The sequence below is a fragment of the Hypanus sabinus genome, chromosome 5 (genome assembly GCF_030144855.1).
Source record: "Hypanus sabinus isolate sHypSab1 chromosome 5, sHypSab1.hap1, whole genome shotgun sequence".
Taxonomy (NCBI): Eukaryota; Metazoa; Chordata; class Chondrichthyes; order Myliobatiformes; family Dasyatidae; genus Hypanus; species Hypanus sabinus.
The window spans coordinates 170,585,316-170,605,995 of NC_082710.1; the positions used below are offsets into that span (position 1 = coordinate 170,585,316).

The 20,680-nt window shown below is 43.1% G+C and overlaps 1 protein-coding gene and 1 long non-coding RNA gene across 5 annotated transcripts in view; one reads left to right on the forward strand and one right to left on the reverse strand.

Annotated features, from left to right (window-relative positions):
• LOC132394573 (discoidin domain-containing receptor 2-like) overlaps window positions 1-20,680 on the forward strand; it is a 133,649-nt gene that overhangs the window by 53,325 nt on the left and 59,644 nt on the right. Inside the window, exon 1 of one of the 4 annotated variants that reach the window (XM_059970872.1) lies at window positions 6,156-6,335. The exons of the other annotated variants lie outside the window; for them this stretch is intronic. The gene's annotated coding sequence lies outside the window, so the exon portion shown is untranslated. Of the gene's footprint in view, window positions 1-6,155; window positions 6,336-20,680 lie in introns of those variants that run through there. 4 annotated transcript variants of the gene reach the window in all.
• LOC132394574 (uncharacterized) lies at window positions 1,280-19,079 on the reverse strand. The gene is made up of 3 exons (XR_009512379.1): window positions 18,940-19,079; window positions 14,555-14,676; window positions 1,280-1,876 (listed from the first exon to the last, which is right to left on the reverse strand). It is a non-coding gene; the product is annotated as an uncharacterized LOC132394574 (long non-coding RNA).

Sequence of the window (20,680 nt, forward strand, 5' to 3'; positions counted from 1 at the left end):
CCCTGTGACCACCTATGACTTCCATACCCACTGCTGCTCCAGTTCCCTATCACACCTCAAATTCATGCAGGCTAGAAAGTTAATTGTCCTCTCTAAGTTGCCCCAGTTTCTGAGTGAGTGATAGAATTTGAAGGTTGATGAACTTGATGAGAATGTGAAGAGAATAAAGTGCGATAAGGACATAAGACAAAGCAGCCGAATTAGGCCATTTGGCCCGTTGAGTCTGCAGCACCATTCCATCATGGTCAATTTATTACCCCCTCAACCCCATTCTCCTGCCTTCTATGCATAACTTCTGACACCTAGTTTTTATTTAGTGTAAATAAATATTTTGAATCGGGTGAGACAGCACGGTGAGATTACATAAAAATGAGTTAAATTGGACTGTCAACTTTTTTGCTCATTCAACACTATTTTCTTTCACTATATCCATCCCCCTTGATTCCCTGAATATCCAGAAATCCAATGATCACTGTTTTGAATGAATTCCTTCTTCCCTGTAGCTGTAACTCCCAAAGGCTGCCAGCATGATGCTGCTGGTGGAGCCACTGCCTCACAGCTCCTGTGACCGGGGTTATAACTCTTGTGTGAAGCTTACTTTCTCCCTGTGGGGTTTCAAGATCATCAGATCTGCAGATTCTAATGTACTCTAACATCGCCGACTTGGTGATGTTAGTTGGTAATATGATGTTAGTTGTTTTGTGGTAGCAGTGCAGAGGTATAAATTTTTAAAAAGCGCAGAAGTAAGAAATGATGAGGTGGTGTTCATGGGTTCACGGAGAACAAGAGAAGGAGACATAGAATGTGAGTGAGTGAGAGAGAGAGAGATAAACAAGCAGACATCAGAGACAGAAAGAGAGATGGACGAGGGAGAGAGTGAAAGAGAGAGACGGATGAGAGAGAGAAGAAATAGAATCACAGAATGATTACAACACAGACATGGGACATTTGGCCTATTGGTTCTGTACAAGTTCCAGTAAACCCTGCTCGTCAATCCATTTTTGTGGCCCTTCAAACTGAAGGTAAAACATAAGTCTGCAGGCAAAATACTGGGAATGTATTATAAACTTCGAATAAATTTACTGGACTAGTAATCCAAAGGAATAGTGCATATAAAATGGGATTACTGTAGGTAATCATTAACTAGTAATTAGTTTATTATTGTCACATGTATCATGATACAACGAAAACTGTGTTTTGCATGTTATCTGTGCAGTTAGTTTCAAAGTGTAAGTATGTAAGTCCATCGAGGTAATACAAGGGAAAAGCAGACTAAAGTGTTACAGTTACAGAGAAAGTGTAGTGCAGGTAGACAATAAGTTGCAAGGCCACGACAAGGTAGATTGTGACATCAAGAATTCATCTTTATTGTACAAGTAATCTGTTCAATGGTCTTATAGAGGCTGTGCTTGAGCCTGGTGGTCTGTGTTTTCAAGTTTTTGTATCTTCTGCCCAATGGAAGTGGGGTGAAGAGAAATTGTCTATGGTGGGAGGGGTCTCTGATTGTGTTGACTGATTTCGCAATGCAGAGAACACACACAAAATGCTGGTGGAACACAGCAGGCCGGACAGCATCTATAAGGAGAAGCACTGTCGACGTTTCGGGCCGAGACCCTTTGTCAAAATGCTGTGTTCCACCAGCATTTTGTGTGGGTTGTTTGAATTTCCAGCATCTGCAGATTTCCTCATGTTTGCAATGCAGAGGCTGGTTTTCATCATATGCTGAAAGGTGCCTGCAACTCGCTGCAGTTCCTTGCAGTCTTGAGCAGAGCAGTTGCCTTACCAAGCTGTGGTGCATCCTGATTGGATACTTTCTATGATGCAAATACAAAGGGTGATGAGTGTCGACAGGGACACGCCAAGTTTCGATTGCTTTCTGAGGAGGAAGAAGAGCAGGTGTCATTTCTTGACCATGGTGAATTTGTGCTAGATTAGTATACAACAGCGCTTGATAGTTGGCATTGACTTCGTTGTCCAAAAGTTCTGGTTCTGTCCTGTATAACTCTATGATTGCAAACCGCTGGCTTAAGTACTGCCACAGTACCTGGGTGATACAACTCCTGGTCTGGTTGGCTGCCGGTGATTAGTGGTGTTCCACAGGGGTCAGTGTTGAGACCATTACTTTTCAGTTATATGTTATTGATCTGGATGTTGGAATTGATGGGCTAAATTTGCTAAGTAAGGCTAAGTTTGCGGATGATACAAGTGTATGGTAATGTACTTTGGTAGAAGGAATAAAGGCATAAACTACTTTTGAAATTGAGAGCAACTTCTGAAAACAGAGGGACTTGCGAATCCTCATGCAGGAGTCCTTAAAGGTTACCTTACAGGTTGAGTCAATGTTAAGGAAGGCAAATGCAATGTTAGCAATGAATCATTTTGAGCCTAAAATAAAAAGGGTGTAATAATGAAGAAAATACAAAATGCTGGAGGAAATTAGGTCAGGTACAAAGAGGAACAAACAGTCCATGTTTCGGACTGAGACCCTTCACCGAGATTGGAAAGGGGAAAGAAATCAGAATATGAAGGTAGGGGAGGGGAAGGAGTACATCAGGCAGGTGAGAGAGAAGGTGGGTGCATGGGAAAGGGTATTAAGTGAGAAGCTGGGAGCTAATATATTGACTTCCAGCACCTTCCTAATCGCTTGTAAGAACATAAGAAATAGGAGCAGAAGTAGGCCATTTGGCCCATTGAGACTGCTCCACCATTCAATAAGATCATGGCTGATCTGAGCATAGACTCATCTCCACCTACCTGCCTTTTCCCCATAACTCTTAATTCCCCTACCATGCAAAAATCTATCCAACCTTGTCTTAAATATATTTACTGAGGTAGCTTCCACTGCTTCATTGGGCAAAGAATTCCACAGATTCACCACTTTCTGGGGAAAACAGTTTTTCCTCATTACCCTCCTAAATCTACTCCCCTGAATCTTGAGGCTATGTCCCCTAATTCCAGTCTCACTTACCAGTGGAAACAACATTCCTGCCTCTATCTTATTTATCCCTTTCATAATTATGTTTATGTAGTACTGGTGCATTACAAGGCATTGGCCAGAATGCATTTGGAGTATTGTGAGCAGTTTCGGGCCCTCTATCTAAGAAAGGATCTGCTACTATTGGAGAGGGTCCAGAGGAGGTTCACTAGAATTATCCCAGAATTGAAAAGGTTAATGTATGAGGAGCATTTAATGGCCCTGGGCATATCCTTGCTAGAGTTTAAAAAATGGTAGGGTGGGGGGGGGGACCTTATTGAATCCTTTCAAATATTGATAGTGGACATAGAGTGGATATTTCCTTTCATGGCAGAGCCTAGGACCAAAGGGTAAAGCGTCAAAACAGAAGGATGTCCATTTAGAACAGAGATGAGAAGAAATTTCTTTAACCAGAGGGTGGTGAATCTATGAAAATCATTGCCGCTGATGACTGTGGAGTCCAAGTCATTGGGTATGTTTAAAGTGGAGGTTGATAGGTTCTCAACTAGTAAAAGGATCAAAGGTTACAGAGAGACAGCCATGGGGCTATGAGGTAAAATAAATCAGACATGATGGAATGGCAGATCAAAACGGATGGACTGAATGGCCTGATTCTGCTCTATGTCTTATGGTCTAAACACCATCTGCCTAATTCTACCCACTCACTTAACAAATCCACATCCAGTTTTCAGCCTAAAGGTCTCTCATCCGAACTGAGCAAAACGAGTCTGCTTTACATTGCAGAGAAATTGAGGGAAGGATGGAGATGACTAAGGAAGTATTACCGACAGGGTGAGGCCAGAGATGCTGTGGTAATAACAGTTAGATGGAACTATTTAAAAATAATGACTGCAGTTCAGGGAAAGAGAATGCAGATAAAGGAAGCCAATGAATCTGTAGAAATGTGCTGTAGATCAGCAGGAAAATCACAACAGAAATCAGGCAATAATTAGTGGAGAGAGAGAGACAGCTGATATTACATGAGGACAATCTACAGCAGAACTGGTCAGTTCTGATAAAGCACTGCAGGCAGGTCATGTGACATTGCTGAATTTATATTTGCACTTCTGAAAAAACAATTCCCTGAAAATGACTGCAGAGGTTGGAGGAGTGTTAAGGAAGGTGTTTTGCCTGCTTGCTTTTACTAGTCAAGGCACTGAGTTGGGAAGTTATGTTGCAGTATTACAAAACCTTGTTCTCTGTCTCATCTGTTCTTGGAATGAAGCTTGCTATTCTAGAACATCAGAGATGTTCTCTTTTTTCAAAGAATGGGGTTCTTCCACCAGTATCTATGCTTCCCTCATCTTGCATGCCACACTTATCTGACCTTGCCCTATCCTCCCACTGTCATAACAGGGATAACCCCTTGTCTTTGCCTACCACGCCATGAGCCTCCACATCCAGCACATCAATCTCCATAACTTCTTCTAGGGATCCACCACTAAGTACATCTTTAGCCCACCCCTCCACTTTCTGTAGAGATTGTTCACTTATTCCTCTCCACTTAAAGTTAGTTAACGTCTGTCCCGAGCCTTATAGGCTCATCAAGTTGGTGCTTATGCCAGTTTCCGGGGCATGAAGTAACTGAGAGTATGAGCCTACCCCCTGGATAGGACGCCAGTTACACCAGTTTATTGTGAGGTTAACCCCAGCATTTTGCCGGAACCCATTTTCAGCTGGGTGGACTGGAGTAATCTGTGGTTAAGTGCCTTGCTCAAGGACACAACATACTGCCTTGGCTGGAGCTCAAACTCACTACCTTCAGATCACTAGTCCAACGCCTTAACAACATGGCCACGCATCTCACTCCTCTCCACTTATCTCCCTGCAAGTGGGACAATTACTACACCTGTCCATATACCTCCATTCAGGGCCCATATACCTTCCATGTGATGCGTCAAATCGAAGACACCACCCACCCCAGACATTCTCTCTTCACCCCTCTTCCATCAGGCAGAAGATACAAAAGCCTGAAAGCACGTGTCACCAGGCTCAAGGACAGCTTCTATCCCATTGATACCAGACTCTTGAATGGACCTCTTGAACGATAACATGGACCCTTAGCTTCACAGTCTATCTCATACTGAATTTGCTTTTTAGCATTTACCTACATTGCACTTTATTCTGACGTTATTGTTTTACATTATTCCAGCTCAAAGCATGGTGTAATGATTTGATCTATATGAACAGTATACAAGACAAGCTTCTCACTGTATCTCCATAGATGTGACACAATAAAAAAATACCAAAAACATTCTGATATGTCTATCCATGGCCTCCTCTATTGTCAAAATGAATCCACACTCAGGTTGGAGGAACACCTTATATACCGGCTGGGTAGCCTCCAACCTGATGGCATGAACATTGACTTCTCTAACTTCCGTTAATGCCCCTCCTCCCCTTCTTACCCCATCCCTGACATACTTAGTTGTTTGCCTGTTCTCCATCTCCCTCTGGTGCTTCCCCCCCCCCCCTTTTTCCCTAGGCCTCCCGTCCGATGATCCTTCCCCTTCTCCAGCTCTGTATCACTTTGGCCAATCACCTTTCCAGCTCTTAGCTTCATCCCACCCCCTCCGGTCTTCTCCTATCGTTTCGCGTTTCCCCCTCCCCCCACTATTTTCAAATCTTTTACTATCTTTCCTTTCAGTTAGTCCTGACGAAGGGTCTCGGCCCGAAACGTCGACAGCGCTTCTCCCTATAGATGCTGCCTGGCCTGCTGTCTTCCACCAGCGTTTTGTGTGTGTTGTTGTTTGAATTTCCAGCATCTGCAGATTTCCTTGTGTTTGCACCAAAAACTGTCCTCTCTTGAACCACTGAATTTTAACCTGCACCATAGCTGATTCCCAATAAGGAAAAAGGCAGTTGCGTGTAGCTGTCCCTTTAAGAGAGGCTCATGCAGTTTCCAGGGAAGTGGGCGTCGACAACACGCACACTCAACAGGTCTGAGTAAGATTTGTTACCTCTGATTCTGAAATCTTCTCGGAGTGTTTGGTTAGTTTGTGCGAGAATGGCTGTTGGCGGGACGTAGTGCAGGAGGGAAACGGGAAGGAGTGAGATAACACACGCACTTTCTCCCATAAACAGAATCTGTTGGGATGAAGGGGTGGGGCCACGAGCAACAGCCAGAAAACCCATTGGCTGCTTCCGCCCCAGAAACAGGACAGCATATATTATGTTAATGAACGAGCAGGAATTCAAGAGTCAGGGATGGTTTCACCTCGGCGCTTTGGCAGTTATGAAAATCCTCTTTCCCTATCCCAGGACGGATAGTGTGAAGTCGTGGGAAGGGACAGAGGGATCCAGATTTTGTTTCGCATTGGGTGTCCGAGAGGAGAAGGCTGGCTTTTTGATCTGCCTCCAGGTAATTAGACTAGCGTAACTTTGTAGAGAAGCTTTGAAAACCTTCAATCTCCTTCGCTCACTAAACACCTCAGCTCGTTCTGCATCCACGCTACCTCCGTTTATTTATCGAATTCGGGGTAGATGCAACTCCTCGATGGTTGGAGAGGTGAACAAATTTGTAATATATCACAACGATTATTAGACATCTTGGCTAATTCTTTAAGCGGCCGAGCGCAGTAATTAGAAGTGTTCTCGTTTACTGGGTGTGGAGTTTGCTTTGCTTCCCTCCAGCAGTGTTTTATTAATCCAGGTGTTTTCAAGGGAGTGTTTACCCTCAAATTTCAAAGGATTTCATAAAACATTGGTGGTAGGTAAATTCCTGGGGGGAGGAGTTTTGGGGGGATTAATCTGCTTAAGAATTTATCAATTGATACTCAGCATGACTTTGTTATGGGAGATTCTGTGCGATTTAACTTGCTTTGTTTTGAAGTGTCTGCATGAGAATCAGAATCAGGTTTAATATCACCGCCATGTGTCGTGAAGTTTGTTAACTTTGCGGCAGCAGTACAATACAATTCATGATAAATATTTTTAAAAATTACAGTATGTAAATTAAATAGGTAAATTATGCTAAATAGTGCAAAAAATGGAAATTAAAAAAGTAGTGAGATAATGTTCATGGGTTCAATATCCATTTAGAAATCGGATGACAAAAGGAAAGAAGCTGTACCCAAATCGCTGAGTGTGTGAGCCTTCAGGCTCCTGTACCTCCATCCTGACGGTAACAATGAGAAGAGGACATCTCCTGGGTGGTGGGGTTCCTTGTGTAAGCCGCTTTTCTGAAGCACCACTCCTTGAAGATGTCTTGAGTATTATGTATGATATATATACGCCACCTGTACCTAATAATGTGGACACTGAGTATATGTTCGAGATCTTCTGCTGTTGTAGCCCTTCCACTTTGAGGTGGTACATGTTGCGCATTCAGAAATGCTCTCTGCACACCACTGTTGTAACGCGTAGTTATTTGAGTTAACCTCACATTCCTGTCAGTTTGTACCAGTCTGGCTAGCCTCCTGACTCCTCTCATTAATAACGTACGTTTGCATACCTGCATGCATTTTTTTTACACACCATTCTCTGTAAACTCTGGAGACCATTGTATGAAAATCCCAGGAGATTAACAGTTCTGAGAATCTCAATCCACCCTATATTGCACCAATAATCATTCCATGCTCAAAGCCACTTGGATCACATTTCTTCCCCATTCTGATGTCTGATCTAAACAACCTCTGGAGCACGTCTGCATGCTTTTATGCATTGAGTTGCTGCCACGTATTCAGCAGACTAGATATCTGCATTAACAAGCGGGTGTACCTAATAATGAAGTGGCCCCTGAGTGTAAAAGCAGAAAATGTTGGATTGCTTGGGTCAGGCAGCAATCATGAAGGAAGTTACCACCACAGTCAGAGACCAATTTTAATTATGGAATTGGTTTATTATTGTTACATGTACTGGGTACAGTGAAAAACTTGTCCATATAGATTAATTCATTACACAGTACATTGAAGTAAAACTATAACAGAATGCAGAATAAAGTGTAACCGCTATAGAGAAAGCCCGGTGCAAGTAAACAATAAGTTGCAAGATCATAAGATAGAATGCAAGGTTCACGAGTCCATCCAAGACTTGGACAAAACTGCAGAGGCATGCAAACTCGGCCAGATTAATCATGGGTGCTAGTCTTCCACTGTCAAGGACTTCTTCATTAGGTGATGCCTTGAGAAGGCAGTTTCTATCATTAACCTACTGCCTGTTATGCCACTGGTGTTTAGGGCAGCAGTGAAGGTCCTCCATCTCTGTCTGTCCTTGGCCACTCAGATGTAGAAAGATTCTTCATTGCTGTTGCATAACAGTTTGTTTTACCAGTCAGGGCTGTTAGCCCTGAGCTGAACCCCCAAACCTGGAGGACCGGTGGACCCGCTCTTAGTCTGGCTTCTACCATTTTGGCATGGGTGACCTTATCAACAGCCAAAGCATAAAGCCCTGATTCCAGTCAACATGGCTGTCTGGGTCACTGAAGCACATAAGCCTCCAAACCATGACAAGGTTGTGATCCTCTTGGAGGATCAATCATTAAAGACCCTCACCCTCTGGAGCATGCCCTCTTCTCATTACTGCCTTCATGAGGAGGTACAGGAGCCTGAAGACCCACACTCAACATTTCAGGAACAGCTTCTTTTCTACGCCCCCCCCCCCCAATCACATTTCTAAATGGACCATAACTACTACCTCAATTTTTACATTACTTATTTTAATTAATATTTCTTATTATAATTTAGTCACTTTAATGTATTGCACTGTACTGCTGTGCTCATATGTCATTAATACTGATCTTATCATAAGATCTTTTACTCAGAAGATACTACCTGATCTCCAGCATTTGATGTTTTTATTTCACATTTTAAGTTTTTTGTATTTGTATTCCATTTTGGATTTGTATACAAGGAATCTGGATCATGTGCAGGAAAAGGGATTAAATTGATTTGATTTCATGCTTGGAATAGATACTGTGGGCTGAAGAGCCCATTCCAAAGCTCTACTGTTCTATGTTCTGTTTTTCACAAACTGCGAGAGTTGACCTGGGTTCAAGGGAGTGGTAAAATTGGTAAACTGGTGTATTATTATCACTTGTATAAAAGTACAAAGAGAAACTTTGTTTCACAGTCCTTCCATTCAGATCATTTCACCACATCAGAACATAATGGTAGCATAAGGGGAAAAACCATAAGAAAATAGAAAAAAGTTTCAGAAAAAGTGCATGCAGGTAGATGATAAGGGGAATGACGAGAGGTAGATTGTGAGGTCAGGAGCCCATCTTGTTGTACAAGAGGTCAAGACCTTCAGAGAGGAGTGAGTGATACTGAACATAGTTGAGTAAGGTGCTGCTTTTTTTAACCAAAATCCTGAGGACTTAAACAATTGTCACATCTTGGAGGGGGAGGTTAAAGGTGAAATGTGGTAAAGTGGGGTTTCTTGTGGAAGACATCCTAAGAATAAAATGAACCCTCAAAGGATTAGATTGACATCATGGTGAGTGTTTAATGATGATGCAAACAAAATTATCTAATCCCCTCTGAGTGAACAAGGTCCTGAGGAATTGGAGTCTCTGTTTCTGGCCTCCAGCCTTCCCTGCATTCAAGGGCAGCTGTGCCTTTGATTGTCTGGGCCTTGAGTACAACAGTTCTCTCTGTCTTTCCTCCCTGAAAGTATCCTGCAACTTAAAATTTGTCACAATGTTGTCTTAAGTCTTGAGATCATTCTCAGTACCTTGAAGATGCTTTTTTCAGGAGGTTTTCCAGGGTTTAAAGAATGCCATATACACTCAGCAGTCACTTTATTAGGCACACCTGTAAAGGTATTTGTTATTCAAAGTAAACTTATTATCAAAGTACATGTACATCACCACATACAATCCCGAGATTCATTTTCTTGCAGGCATGATCAATAAATCCAGTTACATGAAAGATCACAGCAATAGTCGAGTCAAGTCACTTTTATTGTCATTTCGACCATAACTGCTATGTACAGTACATAGTAAAAATCAGACGTTTTTCAGGACCATGGTGTTACATGACACAGTACAAACACTAGACTGAGCTACGTAAAAAAAAACAACAACACCGAGGGAAAGAAACACTAGACTACAGACCAGGACTACATAAAGTGCACAAAACAGTGCAGGCATTATAATAAATAATAAACAGGACAATAGGGCAGTAAGGTGTCAGTCCAGGCTTCGGGTATTGAGGAGCCTGATAGCTTGGGGGAAGAAACTGTTATGTAGTCTGGTTGTGAGAGCCCGAATGCTTCGGTGCCTTTTCCCAGATGGCAGGAGGGAGAAGAGTTTGTATGAGGGGTGTGTAGGTCCTTCATAACGGAGCAGACAACAAATGGTGCATATACAAAATAAAGAAAAAAACAGTAAATATTGCGAACATGAGATGAAGAGTCCTTGAAGGTGAGGCCATAGATTGTGGGAGCAGTTCACTGGTGAGGCAAATGAAGATATCCCCTATGGTTCAACAGCCTGATGGTTAAGGAGTAATAACTGTTCCTAAACCTGGTGGTGTGAGTCCTGAGGCTCCTGTACTACATTCCTGATGGCAGCAGCATGACAGCATGACCTGGGTGGTGGGAGTTCCTGATGGTGGATGCTGCTTTCCTGAAACAACATTCCGTGTAGATGTGCTCAATGATGGGCAGGGCTTCATCTGTGATGGACTGGGCCGTATCCACTATTTTTTGTATGATTTTCCATTCAAGGGCATTGGTGTTTGCATACCAATCAAAATACTCTCCACCACACATGTAGAAGTTTGACAGTGTTTTAGATGTCTTGCCAAAACTTTGTGAAGTCCTAAGGAGGTAGAGGAGCTGCTGTGCTTTCTTTGTAATTGCACTTGCGTGCTGGACCCAAGACAGGTCCTCAGAAATGATAACACCGAGGAATGTAAAGTTGCTATCTTCTCCACCTCTGAACCCCCGCAGGTGACTGGCCATGAACGACTGGTTTCCTCCTGCTGAAGTCAATAATCAGCTTCTTAGGCTTGCTAGCATTGAGTAAGAAGTTGTCTTAGTGGCATCAGTCAGGTTTTCCAACTCCCTCCTAAATACAGTTCCATCAGTCGACAACAGTGGTTTATAGCAAACTTAATTGGAGCTGTGTTTTACCTCATCATGTTTAAAGCGGGTAGAGCAAGGGGCTAAGCACACGGCCTTGTGGTGTACCTGTGCTGATGGAGATTGTGGGGGAGATGTTCCCAATCCAGATTGCGGCATGCAAGTAAGGAAATTGAGGATCCAATTGCACAAGGAGGTATTGAAGCTTATTGATTGGTCTTGAGGGGATGATGGTATTAGATTGCCAAGCTGTAGTTGGCATCCTGATCATGCATCTTTGCTATCCAGATATTCCAGAGTTAATGAAGAAATGGCATCTGCTGTGCCAGGTGGCACAATGGAGCAGATCTAAGTTCCTTTTCAGACAAGATATGTCTTTTCATTAACCTCTTGAAATATTTCATCACTGTGGATGTAAGTGCTACTAGACAAAAGTATGCAAAATATCTAATCAGCTAATCATGTGGCAGCATTACATTGCATAAAAGCATTCAGACATGGTCAAGAGGTTTAGTTGTTCAGACTAAAAATCAGAATAGGGAAGAAATGTGATTCAAGTGACTGACCGTTTAATGGTATTGGTGTCAGACCGTGTGGTTTGAGTATCACAGAAACAGTTGATCTCCTGGGATCGTCACACACAAGTCTCTGGAGTTTAGAGAAAGGTACAAAAAAAAAATCCAGTGAGTAGCAGTTTTGTGGGTGAAAGTGCCTTGTTGAAGAGATGGGTCAAAGGAGAATGGCCAGATTAGCTTAAACTGACAGGAAGGTGACAGTAACTCAAATGACAAGTTAAAACAGTCGTGTGCAGAAGAGTATTTCTGAATGCATAATACACAGAATCTTTAAATGGATGGGCTACAGCAGCAGAAGCTCACACCAGGTTCAACTCTATATGTAATAAAGTGGTAAGTGAGTGTAAATGCCACACATTCTTGTTTTCTGAACACTCTGTGCTTTGAGTGGTTAGGACAATTTCCGCTGAACTCCCTGGAAATCCCCAGTGTAATCCTCTCCAACTCCCACTCCTTCTACAGGATACTTGTTCAAACTCTTGGAATCCCATCCCAAAAGCACCCTAACCATCTGCTACCCAGTGTTCTGTAGAACTGCGAGTTGCTGCTGGCTTCTCACTGGGTCTGGGTCAGGATCAGTTGCGAGGGGTTGGCACTAAAGTGGACAGTGGGCAGAGGCACTGACTCACAGCTTCAGAAACCCAGGTACAATTGTGGCCTCTGGTGCTGTCTGTGCGGTGTTTGCACATCCTCCCTCTGACTGTGTGGATTTCCTCCCAGGTGCTCCATTTTCCTTCAACATCCCAGAGGATGTATATTAGTACATCCCATATTAGTAGGCTTCTGTAAGTTCCTGAAATGTGTGTAGTAGGATCTGTAGGGAGTAGATGGAAAACTGGTAGAGAATGGGGAAGTGAGTTTAGGAATATAAATTCCACTGCTATCTGTAAGGAGTTTGCACGTTCTCCCCATGACCACATAGGACTCCTCTTGGTGCTCTAGATTCCTCCCACATACAAAAGGTGTACAGGTTAGTAAGCTAATTAGTCACATGGGTGTAATTGGGCAGTGCAGGCACCTTGGGGTGGAAGGGCATGTTATCATTTTTTTTTAAAGGAAAAGGTTGCTCTTTTTAATATTACAATCTGAAAGATCATTCAGACCATTGGGTTCATGCCAGCTCTCAGAACTTGCCTACTGTTTACTGACCCCCAAGGGCAATTCAAAGTTGCCATTCAACCTACTGCATCTTTATGACGTGGGAGGAAACCTACGCAGTCATACAGCGACTGCAAACTCAATGCATGGCCAAGCACCAGATCAAACCTGGGAGGTAACACCAACATCTGCATCAATGGGCTGAAAGGCCGCCTGTGTTATGAGAAAAGTCAGGGAGCTGTGTCACTGTGCTAGCAACGGTGAATTAATAATATAGACTGTGTCCAAAGCTAACCGCAGTACCTGGGAATTTTAATCTATATTACATGATTTGATGTTTTCCCATATGGATAGATATTAAAGGAAATTGAGAGCCTGTTGTGGTTTTAATAGCTTGAGATGCAACATTATGAACCAAACAATAGCTGGTTTGTAAGCTATTGAATGAAACCAGTTTACAAGAAATGATTAAGTCATAAACTTGAAGAGTAATCCTTGGCAACGAATTGAGTTCAGAGAAAAAACATAAGCTATAGGAGTGGAATTAGGTCAATCTGCCCATCTAGTCTGCTCTGACCAATATTTGTTTAGCAACCCCATTTCTCCTGACTTTCCCCATGAACCCCAACCCACTTCACCAATCAAGAAACTATTAATATATGCCTTAAATACACCCATCGACTTGACCTCCACAGAACCTCTGTGGCAAAGAGTTACACAGATTCAACACCTGACTGCAGAAATTCCTCCTCATCTCTGTTCTAAAGGGATTTCCCTTTGGGCGGAGGCTAATGCTCAGGAAAAAGAGAGGATTTTATTGAAGTGAAGTTTGCCTAGCATGAGTGCAGAGTTGCTGTTTTCCTTGGCTGGGTTGTCTGGATTCTGGAGTCACAATCCTGGACCATTTGGGACAGATGAAGTGAAATCTCTTCATGGGCATCGACGAATGTGAAGAATTCTGTGCCAGTGAAGCCAGTTGTTGATAGAGGTAGATAGGTTTTTAGGTAACAGGTGAAGCAGGAGTTGGTATTGGAAGGCAGCAATGAGGTGAACCATTTTACTTAATCAGTTGAGGGGCCGAATAGACTACTGTTTCTCTCATAATGAAGCACTCCAGTGAGGCTGCACCTCAGAATCAGTATCAGGTTTATTATCATTGACATAGTTATGTCATTGTTGCCTTGTGGCAACAGTACAGTGAAATACATAAAATATAAATAAATTATCATTTCCACTATTGAGAACATGTACATGTTGTCGTGGGAAAGTGGCATCTATTATCAGGGACCCTGAGCACCCAAGACGTGCTTTCCATCAGGCAGAAGGCATTGGAGCCTCAGGACTCACACACCAGGTTCCTGAACTAAAGGGGATAACTTCACTTGCCCCATCTTTGAAATGTTCCCACAACCTATGGACTCGCTTTCAAGAATTCTTCATCTCATGTTCTTGATACTTATTGTATGCTTATTTATTTACTACTATTATTTTCTTTATTTTGGTATTTGCACAGTTTATTGGCTTTTGCACACTGGTTGCCTAAGTTGGTGCGGTCATTCATTGATTCTATAGTTTTTATTCTATTATGGATCTATTTTGTATGCCTGCAAGAAAAGGAATCTCAGGGTTGAATATGGTGACATGTATGTATTTTGGTAATGAATTTATTTGAAAAAATTACTATAATTTGCAATAAGAAATATAAAATAGTGCAAAAAGACAGCAAAATATTGAGGTAGTGTTGATAGAACATTCAGAAATCTAGTGGCTGAGAGGAAGACTCTGTTTCAGGAACGTTGTATAGGTCCTTGGACTCCAGCACCACCTCTCTGATTGTAGAAATAAGAAAAGGATGGTGAGGGTGCTCAATAATAGATACTACCTTCTAGAGTCTTCTCCTTTTGAAGATGTCCTCAAGATGGTGGGGGCGGCATCTGACCCATGATGGACCAGGAGTATTGTGGGCAGTTTTGTCACCCCTTTGATAGGAAGGGCATCGTTAAGCTGAAAAGAGATCACAGAAGATTAATGAGAATGTTGCCAGGATTTGATGGCCTAAATTACAGGACTGAGTTGGGCAGGCTAGGTAGGGCCTTATTCATTGCAATGTCAGAGACTGAGGTGATGTTGAAGAGATGTATAGACATAGATGGGTGGATACAGTATGTTTTTCCAGTGAAAGAGACTAAAGAACTGAAGGAATATATTTAAGGTGACAGGGAGAAGATTTAAGAATGACCCAAGGGACAAGTTTTACACCCAGAGGGTGGTCCATATATGGAGATGCCAGAAGAAGTTGTTGCACGTTCATTTATCAACATTTTAAAGTACATTGGATAAGTATAAAGATAAAGTTTAGAGGGACGTGGACCAAATATGGGCAAATGGGACCCATCTTGGGTGGTTACCTTGGTCAACATGATCAAGTTGGGCTGAAAGGCCCTTTTCCTTGCTGTTTCACTCTTGAAAATCTGGGATGTGTCCCTTTCACACAAATTATTGCTGTGTTTACTTTGTGTGTCAGGTCGAAACTCGTTCGACTGTGAACATGTCTCTTCTAAGCCCTCATACATGGTTTTGGATCTTTCCGCGTGAACGCCAATTGCCTCAGGCGAGTCAGATCAGGCTAACCGCAAGTTTACATCCAGAGAACAACCTGGAGAAAACAATGCTGCCTCCTTGTATCTCCTCTATCTCTGTCTTTCACCTTGGGCATGCTGTGATCTTAGCAAAGGCATTAATCTTTTCCCCCACTGCTTCAAACTCGTAGTCAGACCCCAGCCTGTACCTAACAGAGGGATTAACCCTTTTCCCCCACTGCTCGCCACTTGCATTGGCTCCCAGCCAGTATCCAGCAGGGGGACTGATCCCCTCCCCCAACACTTCCCACTCATAGTCAGAACCCAGACTGCACAGGAAAGGGATTAACCCTCTCACATACTCACAGTCGGACCCTGCTTGCAACCAGACCAAGAGATTACCCTTCTCAACCAGCAATACCCAGCCTCTTCTCCAAGAAGGAAAAGAGTTAATTTTGACCGACTGATGGAGAGCATAATGTGATATGTTTTAACCTACAATTTGAGGAGAAGGGAAAATCAGATGTGTCAGTATTACAGTTGAACAAAAGGAACTATGGAGCTGTGAGGGAGGAGCTGGCCAAAGTTCAATGGAACAATACCCTAGCAGGGAAGACAGTGGAACAAAAATGGCAGGTATTTCTGGGAATAATGCAGAAGGTGCAGGATTGGTTCATTCCAAAGAGGAAGAAAGATCCTAAGGGGAGTAAGGGGCGGCCGTGGCTGACGAGGGAAGTAAAGGGCAGTATAAAAATAAAAGAGAAGAAGTATAACAGCAAAGATGAGCGGGAAACCGGAGGACTGGGAAGCTTTTAAAGAGCAACAGAAGACAACAAAAAAGGCAATACGCCAAGAAAAAATGAAGGTAAACTAGCCAAGAATATAAAGGAGGATAGTAAAAGCTTCTTTACGTATGTGAATAGCAAAAAAATAGTTAAGACCAAAATTGGGCCATTGAAGACAGAAACGGGTGAATTTATTATGGGGAACAAGGAAATGGCAGATGAGTTGAACAGGTACTTTGGATCTGTCTTCACTGGGGAAGACAGAAACAATCTCCCAGATGTAATAGTGGCCAAAGGAACTAGGGTAAAGGATGAACTGAAGGAAATTTATAGGCAAGAAACGGTGTTGGATAGACTGTTGAGTCTGAAAGCTGATAAGTCCCCGGGACCTGATGGTCTGCATCCCAGGGTACTTAAAGAGGTGGCTCTAGAAATCGTGGATGCATTGGTAATCATTTCTAATGTTCTATAGATTCAGGAACCGTTCCTGCTGATTGAAGGGTGGCTAATGTTGTCCCACTTTTCAAGAAAGGAGCGAGAGAGAAAACAGGGAATTACAGACCGGTTAGCCTGACGTCAGTGGCGGGAAAGATGCTGGAGTCAATTATAAAAGAGGAAATTACAACACATTTGGATAGCAGTAGAAGGATCAGTCTGAGTCAGCATGGATTTACGAAGGGAAAATCATGCTTGACTAATCTTCTGGAGTTTTTTGAGGATGTAACTATGAAAATGGACAAGGGAGAGCCAGTGGATGTAGTGTACCTGGACTCCCAGAAAGCTTTTGATAAAGTCCCACATAGGAGATTAATGGGCAAAATTAGGGCACATGGTATTGGGGGCAGAGTACTGACATGGATTGAAAATTGGCTGGCTGACAGGAAACAAAGAGTAGTGATTAACGGGTCTCTTTCGGAATGGCAGGCTCTGACCAGTGGGGTACCGCAAGGTTCAGTGCTGGAACCGCAGCTGTTTACAATATACATTAATGATTTAGATGAAGGGATTAAAAGTAACATTAGCAAATTTGCTGATGACACAAAGCTGGGTGGCAGTGTGAAATGTTAGGAGGATGTTATGAGAATGCAGGTTGAGTGAGTGGGCAAATCTATGGCAGATGCAGTTTAATGTGGATAAATGTGAGCTTATCCACTTTGGTGGCAAGAACAGGAAGGCAGATTACTATCTAAATAGAGTCAAGTTAGGGAAAGGGGAAGTACAATGAGATCTAGGTGTTCTTGTACATCAGTCAATGAAAGCAAGCATGCAGGTACAGCAGGTAGTGAAGAAAGCTAATGGCATGCTGGCTTTTATAACGAGAGGAATTGAGTATAGGAGTAAAGAGGTCCTTCCGCAGCTGTACGGGGCCCTGGTGAGTCCCCACCTGGAGTATTGTGTGCAGTTTTGGTCTCCAAATTTGAGGAAGGACATTCTTGCTATCGAGGGAGTGCAGCGTAGGTTCACAAGGTTAATTCCCGGAATGGCGGGACTGTCATATGTTGAAAGATTGGAGCGACTGGGCTTGTATACACTGGAATTTAGAAGGATGAGAGGGGATCTGATTGAAACATATAAGATTATTAAGGGATTGGACACACTGGAGGCAGGAAGCATGTTCCCGCTGATGGGTGAGTCCAGAACTAGAGGCCACAGTTTAAGAATAAGGGGTAGGCCATTTAGAACAGAGATGTGGAAAAACTTTTTCATCCAGAGAGTGGCGGATATGTGGAATGCTCTGCCCCAGAAGGCAGTGGAGGCCAAGTCTCTGGATGCATTCAAGAGAGAGTTAGATAGAGCTTTTATAGATAGCGGGGTCAAGGGATATGGGGAGAGGCCAGGAACGGGGTACTGATTGTGTATGATCAGCCATGATCACAGTGAATGGCTGTGCTGGCTAGAAGGGCCGAATGGCCTACTCCTGCCCCTATTGTCTATTGAGAGAGACTGAGAGACTCTTCCTTCTTCAGTCCAGATTCCTCTGTTATCCTATTACCTGTTAGCCCAAAGACCATATCTACCATTGTGGCAGAGCACCTCCCCCGCCCCCCACCCCAACAGAGCTACTGAGGGATCTCCATACCACCAAAGATGCTGTTCTTCAGTATGCCTCCCCTTCGTGCACCTGCTATTTAGAGTTTAAAATTTAAAAAGCTTAGAGTTTTAAAATATAGAGTTATAGAGTTTACCGTCTACAAACTCCGAACTGTGTACAAGATGATGAGGGGCATTGATCGTGTGGATAGCCAGAGGCTTTTTCCCAGATCTGAAATGGCTTACACAAGGGGGCATAGTTATAAGGTGCTTGGAAATGGGAACTGAGGGGATGTCAGGGTAAAGTTTTTCACACAAGAGCGGTGGGTACATGGAATGCACTGCCACTGGCAGTAGTGAAAGTGGATGCAATGGGGGCTTTTAAGAGCTCTGAGATAGGTACATGGAGAAATAGAAGGCTATACGGTAGGAGAATTCTAGGCAGTCTCTAGAGTAGGTTACATGGTTGGCACAACATTGAGGGCAGAAGGGCCTGCAAAGTGCTGTAAATTTCTATGTTTATGACTCCACATTATACAGACTCAGTTTCAAGGATGCTACTATTCAAGTACTCTGTATATTTATTTACTTATTTTTTATTTGTAATTTGTTGTCTTTTGCACATTGCCAGTCTTTGTGTGCAGTTTTTCATTGATTATTGTAGTTCAATTTTCTTGCAGGTATTTATAATTAATTTCAAGATAGCATACAGTGACATAATTTGATAACAAATTTACTTTGAACTTGAACTTTGTCGCCTTCACTGGGTCTGACATTCTTTTTTTAAGATGAGTTTTTAAAAAAAACATCAACTTACGCAAGCTCGGCGCGAGCGTAGTAGTAGTATGAGCATTAATGACCGGGTGACCTACCTTGTCTTTATTGACGCTGTTTAAGGGTTAACATTTCACCCGTGAGAGGGGTTGGAATTCTTTTACATCAGAGTTTCAGTTAAAATCCTCCAGATTCCCCCAGCCCCAACTGCAGGGACTGCCTCGGCCTTTACGAGGCCTGAAATGAACCGCCCCTTCCCACCCCCGAGGTGAAGAAATAGGAGTGGAGGCTGCGGGCGGCGAGGAGAGGGGCCCGACGCCGAGTCTAGACGGCTCAGCTTCAGCGGGTTAATAATTAATGCTCCACCAACAGAAGAGGCTCACGCTGGGAGCGCAAACAAACAGGCCTGGTGGTCGGTACAGGCACAGAGATACAGAGAGTAGCCCTATCTGACATAGAGAATTGGCCACGGGAGAGTTTCACACTACTCGCTAATCCGCTGATTGTCGAGAATCGCAAATTCCTTAAAGAATGTCGTATTACCTGCTAATTGAACTGCGGTGGATTTTTTAAATAATGATTTCACTGTCTGATTTTCGGATGGTGGCTGCTTCTTAATCTCGGTAATGAGGACGGCGAATAAGAGCAGACTAGGCCGCAGAGCCTGACGGTTGCCATGGTGACAAAGTTTTTGCCTGCTGCTTGTGTCCTGCTCCGCGAGAATCGGGATTATTATCACTGACATGAGAAAATTTATTGTTTTGTGGCAGCAGAGCAGCGAAAAACATAAATACTATAAATTAAAATATAAAATAAATACTGCAAAAGTGAGGGAATGTTTGTGGACTGTTCAGAAATCTAATGTCAGAGGAAAAGCTGTTTCTAAAATGTTGTGTCTCTTCAGGCTCCTGAGGGTCCTTAATAATGACAGCTGCCTTCGTGAGGCACCGACTTTGCTGGTGGGAAGTCTTAGGCCTATGATAGAGAGGGCTGAGGCCACTTTTAGAAGACAAAACTTAAAATAAGGTTTTCTTTATATGAGGTATTCCCATTTCAATCAGAGGCTCAGCTCGACCGTCCGGTATCGTGAAGACAGGAAGGAAGCTGCTCAAACCCCCTGCCCCCATGCACTGGATTGGTTGACAGCTGATCCATCTTCTCACCTTTGTGCCATGTCCTACTCCACTTAATGGAAGCCCAAACCAGTTGAAGAGCTTATTCTTAGCAGCTCGGATTTAAGTCAGGATCTCTGATGATTCCCAGAGGATTGGTGTAAAAGTCTAGCTGGTGGCAGGCAGGAAGTCTGTGCTGTCATCTGTTGCCTGTGGTGGATGTGGACCATGAGATCCTGTGCCAGAAGATGATGAGAAATGATCCTTCCAGATCCTATAGAAATTCCTGACTTTTCACTTCATTGAGTAAAATTCAACAAAATTCAGGAAGAGGAAACAAAAGGTCCATGAGCCAGTCCTCATTGGGGAATCAGAGGTGGGGAGAGTAAGCAACTTTAAATTTCTCAGTATTATCATTTTGGAGGACCTGTCCTGGGCCCAGCACTTAAGTGCAATTATGAAGAAAGCAGTTTACGATGGTTCAGCATGACATCTAAAGCTTTAACAAACTTCTATAGATGTGTGGTTGACAGTATATTGACTGGCTGCATAACCGCCTGGTATGGAATCACCAATACACTTTGATAGAAAATCTTACAAAAAGTAATGGACACAGCCTAGTCCCTCATAGGTAAAACTCTTTCCCACCATCGAGCACATCCACACGGTCCACTGTTGCAGGAAAGCAGCATCCATCATCAAGGACTTCACCAACCAGGTTATGCTC